The sequence below is a fragment of the Delphinapterus leucas genome, chromosome 18 (genome assembly GCF_059928025.1).
Source record: "Delphinapterus leucas isolate spDelLeu-1000000601 "Yukka" chromosome 18, BTC_Dleu_Yukka2, whole genome shotgun sequence".
Lineage (NCBI taxonomy): Eukaryota > Metazoa > Chordata > Mammalia > Artiodactyla > Monodontidae > Delphinapterus > Delphinapterus leucas.
Window position 1 is genome coordinate 35,020,813 of NC_143146.1, and position 26,199 is coordinate 35,047,011.

Genomic DNA, 26,199 nt, shown 5'->3' on the forward strand with positions numbered 1-26,199 from the left:
AACTCATTCTATGAAGCCACCATCACCCTGATACCAAAACCAAGCAAAGATGTCACAAAGAAAGAAAACTACAGGCCAATATCGCTGATGAACATAGATGCAAAACTCCTCAACAAAACACTAGCAAACAGAATCCAATAGCACATTAAAAAGATCGTACTCCATGATCAAGTGTAGGTTTATCCCAGGAATGTAAGGATTCTTCAATATATGCAAAACAATCAATGTGATAAACCATATTAACAAATTGAAGGAGAAAAACCATATGATCATCTCAATAGATGCAGAGAAAGCTTTCAACAAAATTCAACACCAATTTATGATAAAAACCTTCCAGAAGGTAAACACAGAGGGAATTTACCTCAACACAATAAAGGCCATATATGATAAACTCACAACCAAGATCATTCTCAATGGTGAAAAACTGAAGCCATTCCCACTATGACCAGCAACAAGACAAGGTTGCCCACTCTTAACACTATTATTCAATGTAGTTTTGGAAGTCTTAGCCACTGGAATCAGTGAAGAAAAAGAAGTAAAAGTAATCCAAATCAGAAAAGCAGTAAAGTTGTCACAGTTTTCAGATGACATGGTACTATATATAGAGAATCCTAAAGATGCTACCAGAAAACTCCTAGAGCTAATCAACGAATTTGTTAAAGTAGCAGGGTACAAAGTTAATTCACAGAAATCTCTTGCATTCCTATACACTAATGATGAAAAATCTGAAAAAGAAATTAAGGAAACGCTCCCAGTTTCCATTGAAGCAAAAATAAGAAAATACCTAGGAATAAACCTACCTAAGGAGACAAAAGACCTGTATGAAGAAATCTATAAGACACTGATGAAGAAATCAAAGATGATACAAACAGGGTTTCCCTGGTGGCGAAATGTTGGGAGTCTGCCTACCCATGCAGGGGACGTGGGTTTTTGCCGCAGTCTGGGAAGATCCCACACGCCATGGAGCGACTAGGCCCACGAGCCATGGCCACTGAACCTGTGCGTCCGGAGCCTGTGCTCCACAACAGGAGAGGCCACAGCAGTAAGAGGCTCACATACCACACACAAAAAAAAAGATGATACAAACAAATGGAGACATACACCATGTTCTTGGATTGGAAGAATCAACATTGTGAAAATGATTATGCTACCCAAAGCAATATACAGATTCAATGCAATCCCTATCAAACTACCAAAGGCATTTTTCACAGATGTAGAACAAAAATTTTCACAAGTTGTATGGAAATACAAAAGACCCTGTATGGCCAAAGCAATGTTGAGATAAAAAACGGAGCTGGAGGAATCAGGCTCCTGGGCTTCAGACTCTTCTACAAAGCTACAGTATTCAAGACAGTATGGTACTGGCACAAAAACAGAAATATAGATCAATGGAACAAGATAGAAAGCCTAGAGATAAACCCATGCACATATGGTCACCTTATTTTTGATAAAGGAGGCAAGAATATACAATGGAGAAAAGACAGCCTCTTCAATACGTGGTGTTGGGAGAACTGGACTGCTACATGTAAAGAATGAAATTAGAACATTCCCTAACACCATACACAAAAATAAACTCAAAGTGGATTAAAGGCCTAAATCTAAGGCCAGACACTATAAAACCCTTAGAGGAAAGCATAGGCAGAACACTCTATGACATAAGTCACAGCAAGGTCCTTTTTGACCCACCTCCTAGAGAAATAGAAAAAAAAAAATAAACAAATGGGACCGAATGAAACTTAAAAGCTTTTACACAGCAAAGGAAGCCATAAACAAGATGAAAAGACAACCCTCAGAATGCAACTGACAAAGGATTAATCTTCAAAATTTACAAGCAGCTCATGCAGCTCAATATAAAAAAATCAAACAACCCAATCCAAAAATGGGCAGAGGACCTGAACAGACATTTCTCCAAAGAAGATATACAGATTGGCAACAAACACATGAAAGGATGCTCATCATCTCTAATCATTAGAGAAATGCAAATCAAAACTACAGTGAGGTATCACCTCACACCGGTCAGAATGGTCATCATCAAAAATCTAGAAACAGGGCTTTCCTGGTGGCGCGGTGGTTGGGAGTCCACCTGCCAATGCAGGGGACACAGGTTCGTGCCCCGGTCCTGGGGGATCCCACATGCCATGGAGCGGCTGCACCCGTGGGCCATGGCCGCTGAGCCTGCGCGTCCAGAGCCTGTTGCTCCGCAACGGGAGAGGCCACAGCAGTGAGAGGCCTGCGTACCACAAAACACACACACACACACACACACAAAAATCTAGAAACAATAAATGCTGGAGAAGGTGTGGAGAAAAGGGAACACTCCCACTGTTGGTGGGAATGTAAATTGATACAGCCAATATGGAGAACAGTATGGAAGTTACTTGTAAAAGTAATAATAGAACTATCATACAATGCAGCAATCCCACTACTGAGATATACCCTGAGAAAACCATAATTCAAAAAGTATCATGTACCACAATGTTCATTGCAGCACTATTTACAATAGCCAGGACATGGAAGCAACCTAAGTGTCCATCGAGAGATGAATGGATAAAGAAGATGTGGCACGTATATACAATGGAGTATTGCCCAGCCATAAAAAGAAACGAAGTTGAGTTATTTGTAGTGAGGTGGATGGACCTAGAGTCTGTCATACAGAGTGAAGTAAGTCAGAAAGAAAAAGACAAATACTGTATGCTAACACATATATATGGAATTTAAGAAGAAAAGAAGAACCTAGGGGTAAGACATGAATAAAGACACAGACCTACTGGAGAACGGACTTGAGGATATGGGGAGGGGAAGAGTGAGCTGTGACAGGGCGAGAGAGAGTCATGGACATATACACACTAACAAACGTAAGGTAGATAGCAGCCGCATGGCACAGGGATATCGGCTCGGTGCTTTGTGACCGCCTGGAGGGGTGGGATAGGGAGGGTGGAAGGGAGGGAGACGCAAGAGGGAAGAGATATGGGAACATATGTATATGTATAACTGATTCACTTTGTTATAAAGCAGAAACCAACACAACATTGTAAAGCAATTATACTCCAATAAAGATGATTAAAAAAAAGAATACTCTCATACAAATGAACAAACAGAATCCATCAGAGATACAGAGAACAAACAGGTTGTAACAGGAGGGAGGGGGGTGGAAGGAGGTAAAGAATAAGTAAGGGAGATTAAGAGATACACACTTTCAGTTATGACATAAATAAGTCACTGGTATAAAAAGTACAGTGTGGGGAATATGGTCAATAATTATGTAATATCTTTTATGCTGACAGATGACAGCTAGATGTATCATAGTGATTATTTTGAAATGTATACAAATATCAAATCACTGTTATGTAACAGGAACTAACATAGTGTTATAGGTCAATTATACTTCAAAAACAAACAGAATCATAGAAAAAGAGAGATTTCTGGTTACCAGAGGTGGGAGGTAGGGGGAGAGGAATTAGACGAAGGTTGTCAAAAGTTACAAACTTCCATTTATAAGGAAAACTAAGTAGTAGCAGTGTAATGTACAGCATGATAATGATAATTACAACTGCTCTTCATTATAAATGAAAATTGTTGAGAGTAAATACTAATCCTATCACAAGGGAAAACAATTGTTTGTTGTTTATTTTGGTTATCATTTATCATATCACTCACTTTATTTTGGTTATCATTCATGATGTCTGTAAGTCAAATCATTATGCTGTACACCTTAAAGTTGTACAGTGCTGCATGTCAATCATATCTCAGTTAAGCAGGAAAAAATATATTTAAACTTCTAAAATAATGTGGGAAAAATGTAGTATTAGGTGGAAAACAAGAAATTTGGGCCTGAGTTTCAAAAAGCTAAAGTAAATTGAGGATGGAATAAGTGAAAAAAGTTTCTGATAGAGATCTTTCTTACTCCAGAAAGCTGTAAGTAATTATAATACCATGATTATTTCTGGAAATAAATGTCTTATATTAGGTCAGCTTATTTTATTTATAAAAATCTTCATAAATCATTTGAAAGCTATGTTTGTGAATATTGTCTCAGATTAAAAAAATTCTTTTATGGGCCACACATTAAAAGATATCTTGTTATGTTCAGTTTCTGTTAAAAAAATACTTTCTTATACATTACTTCCCTGTACTTGTAAAGGAATTTCCATCTTTATTTTCTTTACTCTTTCTTGTTTCTGAATATTCAATGACTTTTTCTGCAGCTAATGAAAATTGAAGGTCTTCATATGTAATGTTTGAGAGTACAGATAGTATTCAGTGGAAATTGGGAGTCATCAAGCATGTTTTTTATCACAGGAACATAAAACAATCTGTACATAATTTTTTTTGTAAATTTTATATATAGGAAAATATAATTTAAAATCACCTACCATAAAATCAATGGTAAAACTATTCTTTGGGGATTTGTTTTTTTAAATCAGTGCAAAGTATAGTGAATATGCTAAAGATATTTATAAACTCTGACTTATTTTAATATACTTGAAATTTTGTTTCTGGTAAGAGCTATTGCTTTCTTGTATGACTTCCTGATTACGTTTCAGTAAAATGTACATATAATAACAATAAACTGTATTCTGTGTGAAATATTTCCTATGCATGGCATCCTTTTTTACTGGCCAGTGTTTGCTTGTGCTTCTAAACATAGAAGTATTATTGAAGTTATATTTTTTTGAAATAATTTAAATTCTACCAGGAAATCATTAAGAAAGAAGGAGAGGGGCTTCCCTGGTGGCGCAGTGGTTGAGAGTCCGCCTGCTGATGCAGGGGACACGGGTTCATGCCCCGGTCCGGGAAGATCCCACATGCCGCGGAGCAGCTGGGCCTGTGAGCCATGGCTGCTGAGCCTGCACGTCCGGAGCCTGTGCTCCGCAACGGGAGAGGCCACAACAGTGAGAGGCCCGCATACCACAAAAAAAAAAAAAAGAAGAAGAAGAAAGAAGGAGAAATTAGAGAAAAATAGGGATTGGATTTCTTAAATTTTCAGGAAGCTATCTAAAGAATCACTTTCAAACTCTATCTTTTCTTTCAAGATTCTGACGAGACAATTTTATTGAACCTTCTCATAATTTCCATGTCTATGTTTGCATTTGTGTGAGGGCAATGGTGGAAGATTAGTCTTTAGCTAAACTGAATATCACTACTGTATTTTTACTCATATCATTTAAGTAATACTTTTTATGCTTTTCAATTAGCCACACTCCTTCTGTATTTTTATCTTGTAAATTCGAAATACTTGAAACCAGTGCTTAAAATAGGTTTTATTATAAGGCTTTTTTTACTCATTTTATTTAAATATTCATTTTTAGTACTGTATATTTTCCCCAAGCTGTAACTGTTTATATTCTCAAATTTATTAAAGGCGTTCCTACAGGAGAACTTTGCATGTTAAGTGAGGAAGGCATAGTGTAAGGAATAATCCAGTGTCTTTCTTATTTAGAATATCTGGGTTTTGGCCATAATTTGTTGGCCATAGGATCTTTTATTCATTCTATTTTGGACTCAGTTTACTCATTTTTAAAATCTCAACATTCATTTCAGGGAGTAGTTATGAAAAGTAAATAAAGATTATACACACACATGAATATATGCATAAATATCATATTTATCCCTGTAAGTATATTACTGTTTAATGCTCAATACATTTTTTCTTCCCTGACATCTTGTAATCATTCAAGTATTAATTTACTTATCTATTTATCTATACATTTACCTATTCAACCAATTCATCAAGTCTTTACTATGTTCTCATGCTGTACAATTTTGGAATACACAGGTATATAAAACAGTCTTGGACCCCCCAAACACACAAACAAATGGGAAAAAAATAAAAATAAATAAATATAATTAAGTAAATGTGATAAATGCTCCAAAAGAGGTTTGTTCATGGTGGATTGTTATTATATTTGATAATCATGTACTTTGTTTTCAAAATTCTATTTTCCACATTTTATTTCCACAAGTTCAAATGCAAGTTATACATTTTTTAATAAATTATATTCCTTTTTAATGTATTTAAATAGTTATTTGAATTTAGTAATATGTAACAAAAAGCATGCATTACTAAATCAATTTTATATATGCAAATATGCTTTTGACTTTTTCCTGGAAAAGTGGTATCTAAATACATTACTTGGATGGTTCTATTTTTAGTAGCTAAAAATTCTCCATTTAAATTAATAGAGTCTTATTGACATCAAATGCTTCATTGAAATGAATGGGTTTTAGTAGTGAGTCATCCCTACTGGAATGAATGGCATGTGTAATTTATAGATCATATAGTTACAGAAGGAAGGGACCTAATAGATCAGTAAGTCTGAGTTGTCTGCTTGGCTGGAATATAGTCCCCAAATAGAGGACAGAATGTTTGGTCTTAGCCAAAAGGCCATGAACAAAAGCTATTTTAATTTATTGCAATTAAAATGAATGGGATTCAATCTAACACATTTATGAGGATGCGATAACTATCGAATCACATTCATTTCAGTGGGGTGTGTTAGTCATCCAATTCTATTCATTTCCATGGGGATCTATTATTTATCGAATCACATTTATTTAAATGGGGATTCATTAACTAAAAAATCTAATTAGTTTCCATGTGCATGCATTAGCTATCATGTCATCCTTCCTTTCAAAGACAATTCTCTAGTTATCAAATCCCATGCATTTATGTTTGGATTGGATTCTAGAGTTTGAAAAAGCTGTTACTCTTAATTAAATGGTTGCAATAAACTGTTATCGTTATTATACTGTTGCATATTTAAGACTATTTTCTAAATATCCAAAGACTTAGTCACCTCAATTTTCAATAGCTAAATGAAATGATCTCTCAAATACTAAAACATTTAAGTTAGCAAATGACCAAAGGTCTAATATATTTTTTAAAATGTGAGGATTGTATTACCTTTCTAAGTCAGGCTGTATCATTTTTTCCCTGAAACCTAGCCATTTGGTGATGTTTTCATGTTCAGTAAGATTTTGAAAATGAGGGGAAATAATGTCAACCTTACAAGGCCATATGATTAAGTGCTTAGATTTATGAGTTATGTACACTAAGCTAATGTAACAGTATATGTGTCATTAGAATCATAATTGGATGGATTTCATTTTTACTTCTTGGCCACAATTCCAACTCTTCAATTATTAAAAATAATCCATGTTTTGGAGAAATCAGAATTTTCTTGTGCCAAGCTTACATAGTACCAAGTTCAATAGATAGCTAGAAATTATTACTATTGAGGTAGATTAAGCAACAAACATAGTTACTCTAGACCAGTACACACACCTTTCTCAAACTATCTTGGTACATCCTAGATTTATGCAGGTAACATAGCTTTTCCTAGCCTTAAATAAATGATCTTTTAAATAATACAGTGATTTAAGTCATTTTAGTTTATAAAAAGTTCAGGGACACAGAATAATGTGAATATATTATATCAGTAATATCTTAAGGCTGTGTTGAACTAAGAGACCTTTTAAATTACTGTGAGCTTAATACTTCGAGGTAGCTATTGAATTATTTAGCTCTTTTTCAACCTGCTAGATGACCATAAACACCTTATTTGATTTACTCTAAATTTAGCAATGCCATGTTTTTATCTAAATGAATTCATCTGAGAAAAATACACAGAAAAAGTAGAAATTACATAGACAAATAAACATGAATAGCATGAATAAAATGCTGTGTGCTAGCTAATGTGCTAGACAAATAGAATGAATAAAATGTTGTGTGCTAGCTAATAATAATTTTAGATTGCTTTTCAAATTTCATCTTTTAAGAATTAAGAATAATATGCTAATCCTATGTTAGCATTTCTGTAATATTTGAATCTTGTATCAACCATTATATTTTAAAAACCCACAAAAAAACAAGCATAAATATAAATTTATATTGATGTGTTGCAAAGTCAAAATGCCTAAGATTGAATCCCACTAATATTTGGTATCACTGAGACTTTGATAAACTTATTTAAATTTCTGGTGCCTGTATTTCTTCATCTATAATATGAAGGATAAAATCAAAGCTACCTAATCGATTGTTGTGAGAATTATATCATATAATCCTTGTAAACTTCTTACTGTGGTACCAGTATACATACTCACACTAAGACCCATATAAATCTGTAGTACCTCTATACTATAGTTTCCACTCAGTGTTTTATAAACTAGCTATCTTGTCATTACTAAATTTTTTAAAAGACAAGAGAAACAACTTTAATAAGCTGTCATGTAAGAATATTTCCTCTCTTAAAATAACTAAGATCAATTATATTTAAAAATGTAATGCCATTATAACTCAGAAAAAACATTCATTTTTTTCTATACTATGAGTATTTTAAATATATAATTATTTATATAAAATTTTTATTTATGATTAAAGGCAAATAAAGATAGTCCTATATTTGGTAAGTTGCATTCCCCAATTATTTTAGAACTTAAAATTTATTTTTCCATAGATATAAAAGTCAACTTGGTAGTTGTAACCTTCATCTAAGTCAAACATGGCATTGTTATGAGAGTGCTGAGGGGCTATGAGTAGTAGGTAGACACATGGGCATTTGAATGGTGTCCAAGGGATCCTGGGTTTTCTCCTGCCTTGTGAGGGAACGTGGAAGTGAATTAAAAGGGTCAATAAACTAACAAAAGCACTGAGTTGAAATGAACTTCAACAGTAGAGTGAATGGCCAGTGTTATGGTCTAAGGCAGTGGATATAAGCATGTTTCCTGATGGGCTAGTTGTTACACATCCATGGTCAACTAGTGGTTTTAAGGGACAACCCATGTCATGTCTCATATGCCACGCTTATCATCACCATCCATCTATCTAATCTGTACCCACATATTACGTCAGATTGAAACAGAAAGAAGGGATGGGATTCTGAAAGATCAAGTCTTCCAAGCAACTGAATATCCAAAGGGATGTTTAGATTTTTGGACACAATGGAGATTATCAGCTTCAACTCTCTGATCTCCCCTGCACCCCACCCCCTGCCATGCTTGTGAAGTATAAGATCAATCTGTTACAGAAAAATACAGAAGCTTCATTTTCTCTGCATATCTTAGAATTTTATAATTAATTTTGTAACCCTATCACACTTATTTGACCCGTTATCTTCCTTAAACATTATTCTGGGAAACATGCAACCCAGATTTAGCCAGATTTTTATGTCACACACCCTTTAAACCCACATTCCGCTTAAGTGGTAGGAGTTGGATATTTTATTAGATTTCCTTCCCCAGATGTTTCTGGAAGTCTCCAATTGGGAGATTTTGGAATTCACAAATTCAACTCAATGTAGCTTATCTCCTCACAGCTCCCCTTTTAAATACTCATGTGTTTTCATATTGCAATCACCTCCCTTAAAAGAAAGACCTTTTATCTCTTTTATACTGCTTTTTCCTATTGATATTATTTCAAATTGGCATATTAAATATTGACATTAATCTCTTCTATCACTTCCCCACACGTTAACTACAACCAGATTATAAGTAAATGCCTTAGGATAACAGACAGGAATTTAAAATGGGGTACTGGAAACAGAAAGTCATATATAGCTGTTCTCAAATTTCACAGAACTTGGCCAGCCCTTAGGTATCTCCTACTAAATAGTATTCTTAACTTTCTACTTCCCTTTAGGTAGTGGCAGAAAACTTTCTCTCTGTATTAGGAGGACCCTTGGACATTTCTCCTTTACCTGGAGGCTACGTGTCAGGTTTCTTTTTCTTTTTTGGCTGTGTCGGGTCTTAGTTGTGGCACGCGAGGTCTTCCTTGAGGCATGCGGGATCTTCGTTGTGGTGTGCGGGCTCTCGGTTGTGGCACACGGGCTTCTCTCTAGTTGTGGCTTGCAGGTTTTTCTCTCTCTAGTTGTGACACACGGGGTCCAGGGCACGTGGGCTCTGTAGTTTGCAGCACGCGGGCTCTCTAGTTAAGGCCCGCGAGCTCAGTAGTTGTGGCGTGTGGGCTTAGTTGCCCTGTGGCGTGTGAGATCTTAGTTCCTCGGCCAGGGATCAAACCCGCGTCCCCTGCATTGAAAGGCGGATTCTTTACCACTGGACCACAGGGAAGTCCCAAAACCTGTCAGTTTTTAAGACACAAATTAAAAACAACAACAACAACCAGGTTCCCTCCTGCCTTCCTACCTCAGGAGGTGAACCTCCAAAGTCCTCATTTTCTGCTCTGATATGGGCCACTTGCCAGACCATTTTCTAAGGATCACTGACAATAGTTATCATTCCATTTTATCTCCAGGAATTGGCTTTGCCATAGAGCTCCTACCACGCATCCATGGGAGTTTTAGAGTAAGTAGCAAGATGAATACAGAGTATTTGGCATTTCTTTTTGGGCAAATTGAAATATTATAATTCTAGAATAGACCTTAGTTATTTTCATCTATATCTGCAGGTGTAATATGTCAAAGACCATGTTCATATTTATATGCTAACACATATTTCAGCATATGTCAAAAAGCAGCAAGAATACATAGCATGATGGAGAAGTTATGGAGTTATAAGATCTGGATTTTAGACCATGTTCCTTCAAAAGTAACTTTAAGACATTGAGAAAATACATTACTTTTATGAATCTCTCAATATTCTCAGTTATGAATTGAGAGTGTAAAATGGTCTAAAATACTTGACTATGTGCTACTCCTCCAAGAGGAAGATAAACAAAATGTCCTACTCTATAGCACAAGGAACTATATCTAATACCCAGTGATAAAACTTAATGGAAAAGAATATGAAAAAGAATATATATATATAATCTGAATCACTTTGCTATACAGCAGAAATTAACACAACATTGTAAATCAACTATACTTCAATATAATATTAAAAAATTAAAATAAAATATTTGACTATGTGCTACTCCCAGAGGAAGAAAACTGATGGATGGAAAATATTTAATCATATAGCTGGTGACTATGTTTTTGTTTATATATTAGTAATTTTCTTTAATATTAATTATTTGGCCATCCTATCCCTGGGCAATAAGGCTCTTTCAGTTCTAGTTCTAACCTATCTCTCTAGCTTCACTTCTATCAACAGGCTTCTCCTATTCCCTGAGATCCATTCATGCTGAATTTTTCATGAGTGTCTCACATACCAGAGCCTTTCCTATTCCTTAGGATGGAATTCTCTGACCATCTTTTTTGCCTGACAAAGCATCTCTACTTCTTGACACAACTCAACTACTCTCTCCTCGTTAACCTTCCGTGACCGAAATGCTCCAGGTAAATGCCACTGGCTGAGTCTTCTGTCTATTTCCCATGTATCTGGTTCATCTCTCTACAAAAACACTGTATAAAACAAAGTGAGTATGTGACAGCATGAAAAGAGCTAAATATTGTAGTCAGAGAAACCCAATTCCCAAATCTCAGCCTTGTCCCTTTGAGTTATATCTCTGAGGGCAATTAATCTCTCTAAATCTTAGTTTTTTAATATTTAAAAAGGGACATAAATTCCTGTTTTAGATTGTTGTGATCATTAAATGACAGTATATACAGTGGTTCTAACACACAGTAAATGTCCCCAAAATGATTGTTTCCTTCCTCTTATATCTCATATTATCATATTCAAAATGTCTGTCAATAGATGGAAAAGTGCTTCTCTTATGACCTATGACCTAGATAAACAAAACTCTCTTGTGTACCTTCTAAGCCACAGAAACTACTTTTGTGTTTTCATCCTTTCAGACTAACATGAGTTTTTAATGTCACACCCTACCTTGTCAGAAATATTGCAATTATAATCTCTCAGGGAGTTTACCATTTAGCTTATGCTGATGTCTATTGTGAGCAAAAATAACACCTTCTACCTCATGCTCTCCATTCCAAACCTTGGGCTTCAGGTGTCCTTTATACCATTTGTTTTTCCAAAAGTGACAGCCTTCACTCTACCCTGGGGTTTTCTTTATCACTAGAATTGGCTCATTAGGCAGAATTAGAATGTATGGTTGTAATAACAAGGAATCTCCAGCAATTACCATGAAAAACCTCCAGTGGTAAGGAATCCATTGTATTAAATGTCTTTTAACTAAAAGAATCACTAGCTAAACAGTTTATGTAAATATTTTACTATGGAATAAAAAATTAGGAGCAATGATGAGAAAAAAGTGAAAGACTGAGACCCCAAATTCAAATTATTTGTAGGAAAAAGTCTGAGACACCAAGTAGTTGCAGAAGTAATTTGTCATTGGCAAGATGAGTATGCCCAACCTATTTTGTAAGAGATTGTGAAAAAAAATAGAACTACTGATCTGTTGATGTATTTTTGTTATGAACCCAAGAGCAGATTTAACTGGTTTGTTATTGTAGAAGGGGATATGGATGCTAGAATTAGGAAGGAAGGGTCTCTCTAATATACCTCTTGACCATGTAGTGCTGGCTGGGGAGTCTTTCATTTTTAGGAAGAAATTATACAATTCACTTATTGATAAATGTTTATGAATTACCCATTAAATTTAATATAAAAAATAACTATGGCATGGGCAAGAAACAATGAAAGTATTTGTAATACAGGATTATTTCTTGTAGACAATGTTAAAGTATATATATTACTATAAAAATCAACAGAAATTATGTTATAACTTTATTATATATGCATTTTATGTAAGAATATTTTTCATGATAGGATTGTAACACTAATGAATACAGCAACAAATGAGAATGCAAAAATAGATCTTAATTTCAGGGTCAGAATATTCCTGGCTTCTATTGGTAACTCTTAGGAATTTTCTATAGAACTATAGTCTACATCTAAATTCTCAAAGACAGAACCATATGAACTATAATTTTATATGTTTTTTAATTAACAGTTTTTAATACCTCGTACTGCTGTGATGACTTTTTAATGCTAGAATTCCCCCTCCTTCTTTCCCTCCTGTAAAGGTGGACCACATATCACATGGCTGATTCTTGGCACTTTAATTTCAACCACCCTGGCTTCCGAAAAGCACACTGTACACTTCACCGTTTCTGTTTTGCAATCACTGTAACAGCTTTCTGAGATATGCAGCAGTATACACTATGCATTTTAGATTAGAATCTGCCCTCCCCCCCCAACTTTTAAACATTTAGCTTTCTGGGGGCTTCATCATTTCTGTTAATGGAAAGAAGACATTTAAACATTTGTGCAATCATTTTATTTGCAGTCTGATGAATACACTAGCTCTAGTACAAGGATATTTGGTCATATATACTGTGCCACTTTCACTTCAGTATCCCTTCCCGTTTGTTAAAGGAGAGAGATTATTTTTTCATTTAATAGGGTGATAAAATAAAACACATATTTGGGGGGTGAATTACCTGGACACAGTCATCTCAGAAATAAGTTCCATTAGATAGTTGCGCTGTTGAGTGTCTAGTGATTAACAGTGCACTCAGAAAGTACATTTTGTCATTTGATTTTATTTGTACCAGAAGTTAACACTAGAAGATTATGGAACTGGGTGTAAGAATTGTCTTGAAAGAATTTTATATTTTCCTAATAGGAGTAGATCTTCACCTTTCTAATTATTTTTAAAGTGACAAAGAGTAATCAAAAAAATTCCACTAATATTTTTATATCAGTGATTTCAGTAAGAAGTTTGATCATGTTTCTAGCTCAAAATAACAACAGGACTCAAAATTGCAATAAATGCCCTTAAAATTCTTTTCTAAAAATATTTTTAGAATTTTCTCCCCCCAAAATATTTCAATGTAGGTATAACATCTATCAGTTATTTTTCCCTTTAGGTAGTTTAGGGAGACACTGTTTAAAGATACATGTTACACAATATTCAATTTGAATCTTATTTTTTATTCAACTGAGTAATCAATTTCAAAGAACAAACAACATTTTTTTAAGGTTTTGCTTTTCAGAATATTATTTATCAAAAATAAAATAGTTTCCAAAAAGAATCACTGCTATCATCTCCTCTTCATGCAGTAGCAATTAAGATATTTTTGGTACATTTCAACCTGCAGATTTACTTAAAGAAAATATAAATTTAAAAACTCAAATTTATGACTAATAGACAATTTGAAATTTGTGCCAAAGCTTAGTAGTTTTCAAATGCTCTGTATGCTTCCCTGTATCTGTTATTTTTACCTCTTATTTTAGGATAATGCTAAAACCTGATTTTTTGTTGTTGTTGTTGATTTAGTTTTCTATGAGTTAACAGAATTATAAACAAGTGGGACTGATAGCATGAAATTCATATTTTGTTGTACTAGAAAAGACATTTACCATATGGGGAAAAAAACCAACAACAACAAGAAAAAGGGGCAGTTCCTGTCTGTACTGCTGGATTTGTGAAAATGCATTCATTTAGGAAGATACATGATTGTTGTTGGTTGTGAAATAATGAGATGGAAAATTAAGGTCCAAATTAAGAACTATAGTAAAGGAAAGCAACATTTTAAAATTTATTTCCAACAGAGAAGAACCTAGTCTTCAAAGACTCCAAAGTCCAGCTATTAAGTACTAAGGTAGTTTTTATTGAGGAGACATGCAGGATATCCAATATAATTAGATAGTAGGCCCTAGAGGATTTACAGGACTTAGGATTTTTTAGAGTCAAAGAGCTAAGTAAGCCAATATTAAAAGACCTACCCCTGATATGGATAAATCCCACATCTGTAAGTTGTTTTGGAGTTTTACTTTGAACCTTAACTCAACAGTCCTTTCTCTTCGATGGGCTGCATCCATGTTTAGCTGTACATTGGGCAGCTTGAGGTGTCTCCGTTGTCTCTCTCTGCCTGTCTTAAAAGTTCTTTCTCCCTATTTTCTTCTTCTTTTTTTTTCTTTAGGTGCATGCTTCTCTCCAAATCATTTAAATTAAGTGCTAAAATATTTTCATTACCAGAATATTATTTTCAGATTTTAAATGTTGCATAATAGAGGAATTTCACACTGCTCTTTTAATTCTCATGATTTAACATGAAAATATATTTCTTCCACACAACTGGATTCTCAACACTGGTATAATTTCCAAAGTATTCATAATGAACTGTTAATTTAGAAAGGGAAAAAAATGAGCTGATGTGATTCAACATGTGACAGAGAATTTTATAGACAGAAAATTCAACAGCTGACCGAAATATGTTTTGTGCTTTGATAGGCAGTCTGAGGCATTGTTTAGATTTATTATATTTCTCTCCAGTTCAATCTCGTCTTGTAGCTTTTCTTCTCTCCCATGGGCCCATTTCTCTTCGTTTGCTTTGTCCTCAGTGTCTAAATCTGGAAATCTCCTTTCTTTACTTTCCCCCATTCTTTCCTTATAAAAGGTTTCTGGATGTAAGCACTTTCCAGTCATTTTAAATTTTTAAACAAATAAAAGAGAGCTGCATGCATGTATTAATCCATTTTTAATAGCCACTACTGAAAGACAGGGCATTTTCCTGGTATTGTTTTCAATTGCTATTATCTTAAAAGAGTTTTATTTTTATCAATATCTATTGTGACATTCAGTTAAAATGACAAAGACTCCCATGCTGGGCAAACTGAAGAAACGCTTTAGTTCACTGAATAAAGGACTGAGCCTGGCTGTGGAGGATTTTTAAAATATTTTTGTTCATATTCTATTGATGCTATAGTTCTTCTTAAATAATTTTCATGTACTATTAAGAGAACATGGTATTTAGCATACAGATAACTTTTTCAGCAGGTCGACTATCATTACGTGAGATTTGGTACATTGCTGCCATCTATCGACAGAAAATGAATACATCTTTTAACACTAAATGTATGACAGATAAAACTCTAGTGGATAAGCATATATTCATTTATACTTATAAAGACAGTCTACTTATTAACATCTACTAAAACTGAAAAGAATGAATCTAAGAGACATGGGTATAGCGAGCACATGTGCCAATATCATAGCACTGGACAGCACAGTCTCTTATATAGGTTGAAAAATAATTTTCACATACTTAACCTACAAGATTATGGGTAGAAAAAATAGTTATATTGTCAGCCCCATTCTACAAATGAGGAGACTGAGGCTGAGAAAGTACTACTGATTTGCTCAAGTCGTGGAGCTGATCGGGGAAGAGTTGGCTTGAATGGAATTCTACTGGTCCTACTCTCTGGAATATCTTTCCAATACTTTGCAGGGCTTGGACTTTCAGAACACTTGTTCCTTAACCCTTGCTCAAAATAACCATTATGTACACACAGCTACTACCTAACCAGAACCCTGCCCCTTCATTCTTTCAACAAATATTTAAGGACCTGTTCTTGGCCAAGAACTCTTCTATGAATTGAGAAACTGCTGGGATCAAGAAAGACAAGATCCCTGCACTGTTTGAGCTCACATTCTAGTGTGGATAGAGGCAACAAAAGCATTTACACACATGGATGGACAAGATGAGTTCAGAGAGTGGTAAGACCCATAGAAAAACAGTTAGTAGTATGAAAGTGAGAATCAGGGCACTGCTAATCCTTATGGAAATGTAAAAGAAGTAAAAGTTACAATCAAAGCTTTTAGGAAAATAAAGTTTAGTTGAGAAGACAGAACCAATGAGACTATAAATAATTATACAAAATAATAGCAGAAATATCGGAAAATAGTAATAAAAAAAAAACCGTGTAGCTCACACTCGACTCCCTGGGCCTCAGGGGTACAGAATTAGTAACGTTTGATACTAATCAGAATAATAAAGGATCACCTCACAAGGGATGGAATCTCAGCCAAGTATCAAAGAGAAGATTCCATTTTTACAGAGACAGTACTGAGGCAGAGGGAACATTTTTGCAAAGGAGTGAATGTAGGGATAATGAAGGGATGCAGTTTGTAACACCAAGGTATAGGAAAAACATTCTTTTTTTTCTAACACAGGCACTTAGCACCACCTCAGGTTTTGGTAGATATTGCATTCCTAATACCTCTTCTTTTTTTTTTTGGCCTTGGCTCTGTGTCCAGAACAACGTTCTTAAAATAATGCTTTTATCACATAGGGTTTCCTTTCAAAAACTTGCCATATTTACTATTCTTAAGCATTTATTCTGATTTACATTCTAAAATATTTCAGAAGTATATACTGAAAAAAACTTAGCAAATAAAATAGCAAGTAAACATAGGAAAATATTACAAGTAAAATTTGCTAATAAATGGTATTCTCTCTATAAAGTGAGAATTTCTTATTGGAATATTTTTATTCTCAACAAGTCTTCTAATTAAATCTAACTTTCTATTACATATGATGAAATACCCATTTTCATCAATTAATTCAACTTAAATTCTAACAAGAATAATTAGAAAAAATGTGCAGTGGCTCTGTGTTCTTACTTAGAACAAAAATACAGTGGCTATGTGCTCTAGGAAGCAATAAAGCATTATGAGAAATCAGATATTTTTTGCAAATAAAAGCTACATCTCCCTTTCCTTGTTGTAAAGGGCTCTTCATTCCAGTTCTAAAGGGCATCCTCTAGGAATCTAGCACCTAACTAAATTTCAATATCTTAGATAAAGTGCCCATAAGCGAAGATATATGGTAACTGTCTTTCTTTTTGTTTTGTTAGTTGTGAAGTTTAGAACATAGAAGTTTGAGCCAGCAACAAATTTTAAATGATTCGTAGGTATATATTCATTTCCAAGTTATGTCTTCAGAGTTGGAGATTTATCTCTGAACCAGTTAATTCAATCAGTGTAAATAATCTGCCCTGAATCTAAAACCCAAAGTGGTTCTTTGGGTGTGTAATTGAGCCAATGAATTGACGAATTGTCAGTTCACCTCTCTATGCAATTTGGCCGCACTTGACTCTCTATATAAAGGCAATGATACTAATTGAAAACACAAGTACATTTTAGCCGTTATTCAGACAAGACACACAGTAATAAAGCAAATTCTTTAGCTTTATTCATCTATCATGAATAATGTTATTACTATGAAATGCATTATGCAAGCTATATTTTATTTTCTTCACAGATTACATGAAATCTGAGCTGCACATTTTTACAGCACATGTTATAATAAGAATTCTGGGCTCAAGTCTTTTCAACGTATTTTGTTCTGCTCTTGAAACTTCACTTTTTTTTTTTTTTTACACCATTACTAGTTTCAAATGATTTACATTGTTAAGAAAAGGACTGTAATATACTGCATCTGACCTTTTTCATTTAAGTGTTCTGGTAAATAATCCTGGGCATGCCAGTGAAGCATGATAAAACCTCCCTCAATTCTGTTTCTCATTTTAAGAGCAAGGATCAGGAGATGCTCTGCATTTGTTCCTCCATGTATTTATGATTTCCAATATTTGTAGATTGTGAATCTTCTTGCCTTTCTGAGTATGCCTAATTTCCTGTAACACTTGTTTGATTAGAGCTTTTAAAGAGATAGAGAGATGATTGATAGATAGACAGGCAGATGGAAATCTATAGTGTTCACTTAAATCAATTTAAGAGTAGGGTGTAGTCAGAGAATCTTTTCCCACTGAAGGTGTATTTCTACTTGGAGGATTATTTTGTGTAATATACTGAGGACAAGCGTGTGGGTGGAGGTAAAGGAGAGGGATATAATTCCAGGAAAAGAAATTAAAAAGAGAAATGTGCAAAAATACCAAAGCATGGGCAACCTTGCAGTCTCACAGAAGTATTGAGACTGCAAGATCATTTCTGGAGCATAACATGAGTGAAGGAATGTGAAGAGTCTAGAGAGGGAGGTGGGAGCTGGATCCTGAAGATCATTGTATACCATGCTAAGGACTCTAGAGTTTATATTTGGTGATGGGGGTAGAGGGAAGAGAGGGTAGGAAGTGCTTCGGAATTGTGGCATGATTAGATTCTATTTTTTTTTTAAATTACTTGATTGGAATGTGGACAAAGGATTGGGCAAGTCAGAGAGACTAATACCAGGTTATTGATGACCTAAAGGATTGACTTTAGGTATGAAAAAGAGGAGATGGAAATGCTGCTTTAGTGGCACAATCATTAGGACCTGCTCACCAAATAAAAATAGGGGATTTTCAACTTAAAGAAAAATGCACAGCATGAGAATTGTGAGTTTAAGTTTTATTCAGGGACCTTACTGTGGACTATAGCCTGGGAGATGATAGCCTCTCAGTAACTCAGTATTTTGTAGAAAAGGTAGTTTATATATGAATTTTCTGGCTAAGAGAAACATACAGTCAAGCATACATCTTGTTAAGGATGACTGCTAATCCCAAAGAACAAGCATCTCAAGTTAATGATTTTAGTGCTTTTCTATGTATGGGAAAATGTGAAAATTTGGGGTTATTGAAATTTTCCTGAGATATGTATCTAACTATTTATCTGCTTGTTTATCCAAAGCACAGACTGATGGTTTTTCACCCTGAATTCTTCTCAGGGTGCAGGTAGGTGGACAATTGCAGTGGGTTGTGACTTAAACCTTGTAGAACTGGGTGGTGAACAATGTTGTTCATTTCTCTTTGTTCACAAGCTGAAAAACAAAGAAGGGTTTAGGATGACTTCATTTTTTCTGTTTTGAGTAATGACATGAATATTGCTATCCTAAACTACAGTAAAGAATAAGGAAAAGGAACAGGTTTGGAGGAAACAAAAAGTATTAATTAAATTTTAAGTCTGTTGAATATCCTGAATGGAGTGAACAAACACTATTTTTTTACTTGGAAAAAATAATAACTATGTGTGTGCACAAATTTTGTTCTGAGGTGTAAAATATGTGGGTATTAGGAGAGAAATCCAAAGGAAAAAAAAAAAGCAAGTGACGTGACAAAGAGGGTTTCTAGGGTTTCTGACATATTTGAATTGCCTAATAGAGATTTGCCAAATGAATAAAAAAATTATGTGCCAGGTTCTAGCCTAATGCAAAGAACACAAGGTGGCAGACACAGTACTTGCTTTCAAAGAGCTTGCAGTCCACTGTGTGAGATAGAATAATAAAAATACCATTAGTAGAAGATGCCTTCAAAGTTTTCATAGAAGAGGTATAATGGATTCAGGAAAACTTCTAATGGCTGTTTCACCAAAGAATTAAAGAAATTGCTGCAGTGTGAGGAATGGATTGGAAGTGACCAAGACAGCCTGAACATTTCCCTCAGCTGAGCTAAATTTTAGATGTGTTTTTTCCTGATATAGGCCCCTGACCTCCCTTTTCTTAAGGGTATTTCTTTATAAATTGTAAATTCTTTGAGATGCCTCTTTGAGATGTAAAACTTCTACAGCCCAGGAATGTCCTTCTCAAGGACCTGAGATCCATCCCTTTGAAATGTAATCATTAAAGTAGTGACATATATCCAGGTCTCCGTAGGAGAACAGAAGCCTAACTTCAATGAGCACCAATTAGCAAACACAGATGGCCTCATCATCATGATCAACCTCCCCACTAACTTCCAGTAATGTTTTCTCACTAGCATGCCCCAGAGCTTAAAACCTCTCCTGCCCTTTGTTTCAATCTCTCTCCTCCATTTCGGTAGTCTCTCCCTTCACACCAACATTCTTCAAATTTTCCCAGATCTACTTGTACTTGTGTGTGTGTGATTAGTTCTGTGCAATTTTATCACATGTTTAGATTCATTCACCCATCACACAGTGAAGATAAAGAATAGTTCCATGACCACAAGGATCCCTTGTATTGCCTTTTTCTAATACGTTTTCTTCCTGCCAGGTCCTTAACCTTTGGTAACCGCTGACCTGTTCTCTAGTTCTATAATTTTGTCATTTCAATGCTGTTATTGAAATGGATTCATAAAGTATATAACATTTTGAGATTGACGTGAATCAGCATGATTCTCTGGAGACTAATCTGGGTTATTACATGTATTAGTAGTTTGTTGCATTTTTTTGTCAAGCAGTATTCCATGGCATGGCTGTATCACAGTTTGTTTAAGCATATACCTGTTTAAAGACATCCGGGTCGTCTCTAGGTTTCAGCTATTATGATTAAAGCTGCTATAAACATTCATGTATGTACAGGTCTGTGTGTAAACATAAGTCTTGCATGTTGCATGTTTAGCTTTATAATAAAACTGCCAAAGTGTTTTCAAAGAAGTTGCATCACTTTACATACCTATCAGCAAAGCATGAGGGACCCTGTGTCTCTGCATCCTCCTTAGCATTTGATGTTTCCACAGTTTTTTTTATTTTAGTCATCTTGATAGATATTTAGTGAAATCCCATGGTGGTTTTTACTTTTCCCTGATGATGAATGATGTTGAACAACTTTACATGTGCTTATTTGCCATCTGGCTATCCTCTTCAGTAAAATGTCGGTTCATGTCTGGAAGTTTTCAACAGTGCAGACAAATTAGGCTACTACAGTAAACCACAAGAAAGAAAATGGGAAACCACACTAGCAAAGTGTTAGGGGTAGGAAGAAAAGAAATCAATATTTAGTGATCTTTAAGGGATGGTTATTTGGAAGTAAGGATGTGGAAAATAGTAAATTCATGGATGACACACAGGTTTCGGACCAACTCATTGTAAATAGAATGGCCAGTTCAGCTGGTTGAAGATAAACAAAGAAAAGTATAAACTCCTTAAGAGATATTTGTGAAGTTTGAGGTAGTTGTAGATATATATGAGTTTCTTTCATTTTATTCAAGAGATCTAAACAGCATTTGAGTATGTGATAAAATTTGTTCATTGTGTTTGCTCATTTCATCTTGTCAGGAAACTGGTACAGCCTAAGAATTGGTTGATATTTTCTGGAAAGATGATTTAAAATAGAAAAATAAATGACCAGAAATAAAGCACAAAAACAATTCATATAGAAACATTTGAAAATATATCGCACAAAAAAAACCTCTTCCACCCCTTATGGTCAAGAAGTAGCGTTTTCTAACTATTCTGCTGATCACTACATACTTTCCTTGTTTATTACATGGACTAACACATAATTCTATAACCCTTCCTCAAACACACACACATGTGCACATACAAAACATGAATTGTTCCCACAGGTAAAATAATAAAGAAAATGAAGAGGATTTCTTTAGAATCTTATCTGCATAATTCAAATAAGTATAGACTTTGGAACTACATTGTCCAGGAATTTGAAACAATTCTATGCAACCACTGGGGAAATCAGTGTCTTCTGTAAAAGAAAAGTGGAACATCAAAAATTTTTGTTCAGCTTTACTGTATAAGAAGACGTAGTTTTGAGTTCTTGAACCACAGGAAAATAAGCCGCAGGTGAAGAGACAATAGACTGTAAATGCCAAATAATACTTTCACAGGTCTGTAAGATGATAACAGCTCAGTTGATGTTAACTTGATACCCCCAAGTAAATGATTGTGCTCAGGAAGAGCTGGATACAGCTTAAAGTTTAATGGCTACTTGCATAATTGTGCACACTGTATTCACATAGGCATCAACTCCTTTTATAAAACACTGTTCCAATGAAACCAGCAATTTTTAGTTTCCAAGAACTAAGCTTTGTCTTCGGATCAAAAAGGAAGGCAGAGTATCATAAAGAACCTTCACACTGCATTGTCTGTGCTGATGTTGGTGACTTTTTACTTTATGTTGTAAAGTTACCTCAGAATGAAAATAAATTTGATGGAACTCTCAAAAATTTGGAAATTTTAAATCCCCAAAGGGTTGGCTGAAACCTGGGGTGGGACGGGAGGTGGAGAGTTGAAAAAAGATGGTACCATGAAAAATAGCTAGGCTTTAAAAAAAAAAAATAAAAAAAAAAAAAAAAAAAATAGCTAGGCTTTAAGGATGAGTGTGTTTCCTATAGTTGAAGATAAATTAAATATGTTAATTACTTTGAGAATAGGACTTACTATTTTTTGTGAAAATAATGAACATGATTATTGAAATATGCTAAGGAAAGCAAAATGACAAAAATTAGAAAAAAAGAGAAAAAGAATGAAATCCAAGTACTATCATCTGTTAATAATAACCATCATTTATATTTTCTGGACATTTAACTTTTAAAAGTTTTCAGGTAGATACCATTCTTATTATGATGCACTACTCTTGTGCATATGTTATAAAATAAAAAGGCTTGAGGGCTTCCCTGGTGGCGCAGTGGTTAAGAGTCCGCCTGCCGATGCAGGGGACACGGGTTCGTGCCCTGGTCCGGGAAGATCCCACATGCCGCGAAGCGGCTGGGCCCGTGAGCCATGACCGCTAAGCCTGCGCGTCTGGAGCCTGTGCTCCGCAACGGGAGAGGCCACAACAGTGAGAGGCCAGCGTACCGCAAACAAAAACAAAAAAACAAAAACAAAAAAAAGGCTTGAAAGATTTTATGTTTCATAAAACAATTCATGAGTGAAATAATTCAAAATTTTTATTGATAGTTGTTTTACATTTACTTTATATTGTTTTCACATATAGCTTCTCTGATCTGTGGATTTTTGTGGAAATGTTAAGCACTACGGCACTCCTGATTCTAGTTATTCAGGCCCACCCCCAACCAAAAGCTCAGCTGATGATTTTAGGATGGCTGTCCTTATTTTCATGAAGGTAATGATGTGCCAGGTATTAGTCAGATACTGATCTGTCAGTCAAACCCTTTATCGTGAATATAATATCTAACTTCCACTGTATAGAAAGCTGTCCATTTATCTAAGACAGTCCCAGGCAGACAGGGATATGCTGTCTGGAACTACATTCTTTCCTTAATATATAACCCATGTCTCTTGAATTGTCAGGTAATTTGAAAGGAAAAGTATCACAGCACATCTTTCTCATTCAAATTACATTGCCCATCTTCCTTCTCCTACCCCTTACCCTGCCTGTATCTCTGGGAACTCTCTCAGCATGTAAAATTAACTAGGCAAAAAATAGGAAATTTACCTATACCAGTTATTAAAATATGAACATAAATTCTAAGCCCAATTTCTTTTCATAGCCTGGTGTTTTATAAAAGTACATAAGCAATTTGACTATCCATTATTTTACATCCAGGGAATTGGAGATTTGTAAGAGAAATGCTTAGATTTCTACCTCAGTGAAGCAGAGAGTAGAGCAGAAGAAAAGTTTTTACTTTGATCACTAAAGAAGAGTCTCAATTAGTTGAGGGTGGAGGTAGGTGGGCTTGAAACATAAGGCTTGCATCTGAATTGAGGTGGGACAAACCCTTGCAAGAACCAGATTAAAGTACTCTGTTCTTCAGGTTTGTGGTTACCAAGGGGAAAGGGGAGCTGGGTAAGAATGGATTGGGAGTTTGGGGTTAGCAGATATAAACTATTATATGTAGAATGGATAAACAACAAGGTCCTATAGCACAGGGAACTATATTCAATATCCTGTGATAAAGCATAATGGAAAGGAATATGAAAAAGTACGTATATATATGTATAACTGAATCACTTTGCTGTACAGCAGAAATTAACACAACTTTGTAAATCAACTATACTTCAATAAAATAAATTTTAAAAGAGTACTCTTCTTTTATGAAGTATGCTTTCATAAATGCATGTGGGCAAACTTGAGAGGGGTGTGTGTATGTCTGTGTGTGTATGTAACATGTACACACACATTTTAAAATTATGTTTTTCATCAAAGGTTTATTGGGAAAAATTGAAAGAGGGCATGAGTTGGAAATCCATCTCCCAGCTAGTTAGGGAAGTTTTAGATTGGGATTTTGACTTGCTTTGGGCTATTGTGTTTCCTGGAAATTTCCAAGTGGGAGTTTTCCTAGGGAAAGAGTATCTATAGTTTAATAGGTATGTGTGACCATGATAACTTTACAATCACTAAATTAGTATAAATAGCAATAATTTTATTATTTGGATATTTTCTTTGGCCTTCTGTTATCTAACAGTACCTGGGAAAGTCTTACACACATTCAGTGAGTTTTGGTCAACGATAAAGATGATCATTTTCTATTTGACTGAATTTGGAGTTCGACTTAGACAGTTTCCAAGTTATTAGGAGAGCAGAAGAGCATGTGCTAATTTGACATGTATGGTAGAGCAAGGATAAAGCAGAATGTGGAAGGAACTTATGTTTATCTCTGTATATATTCTCCTCATATAGTTCTAAATATTTTTATTTGTTTTCAGATAAAACAGAGACTTGAAGATGACAAATTCTCAATTTGAAATGGGAGAGGTTTCTTTTGATGTAAAATGAATTCAAAACCTCTTTAAGAGCTGTTGGTCTAGGTAATGGTTTTTAGAAATAAGACATTTAAACTATATTGGAATATAAATGAAAGGGTTAGGTTTTAAGAAATTGCAATAGAAATGACTTTTAAGTTGTCCAAATTATATATGGCAGAATTCTCTAGAATATGTTATTAAATCGATCAAGCTTGGAGAGTACTTGCAAAGGAGCAATTTAACATGTTTTATAAACATGGTATAATATGTTTCCTTAAAAGACATTTGTTTACCAGGCTGATATTCATACAAATTATTCTGTAAGGTATTATATTATCAGAAACCCTCAGACTTCCCTGGTAGTTCAGTGGTTAAGACTCTGGTGCTTTCACTGCAGGGGGCATGGGTTTAATCACTGGTGGGGGGTGAACTAAGATGTCACATGCCATGCAGTGTGGCCAAAAAATAAAAATTAAAAAAAATATATTAAAAAAAGAAATTCTCATAATTTGGATATCTTATCATACTTTTAGAAGGCGATTCTGGATCTTGGGATATTTTCCTGCTTAAATATCAATATATTTTTAGAATGCAACATTTTTCAGAGGGTACTATACCAGCTTGCAGAATGATTAAGGAAAAAGAAAAGAAAGAAAGAAAGATGGAAGGAAGGTAGAAAGGCAGGCAGGCTGGAAGGAAGAAGGGAAGGAAGGAAGAAAATTTAAAAAAGAAAGGAATGAAGGAAGAAAGAAAGAAAGAAAGAAAGAAAGAAAGAAAGAAAGAAAGAAAGAAAGAAAGGAAGGAAGGAAGGAAGGAAGAAAGGGAAAGGAAAATTGAATCCTGGAATCTATAGAAAGAGCAACAGTGAGCTCTAGTGGCAAAATGTTATAATGTCAAGCGTGGGTGAAATTCAGCAAAGATACAGTCTTCCTTTTATATATTCAGTAAAGATTTCTCAGTCCTCAAGATGAAGATTAATTTGTGGAAATAGCATTCCGCTAAATCAGAATCTCATTAACTTCCACATACTATTAACTACCTGGGTAGTATATCTATAATTTATATATTTCAGTTAAATTATCTACTATAGTTTAAAAAAAAAAACAAAACAAAACACCAAAACGATTATTCTAGTAACTGCATATTTTATGTTGGAGATGACATAACTTTTACACTGAATCTGATCAAGCCATTCTTAAGTTAAACTTGGGTTTTAA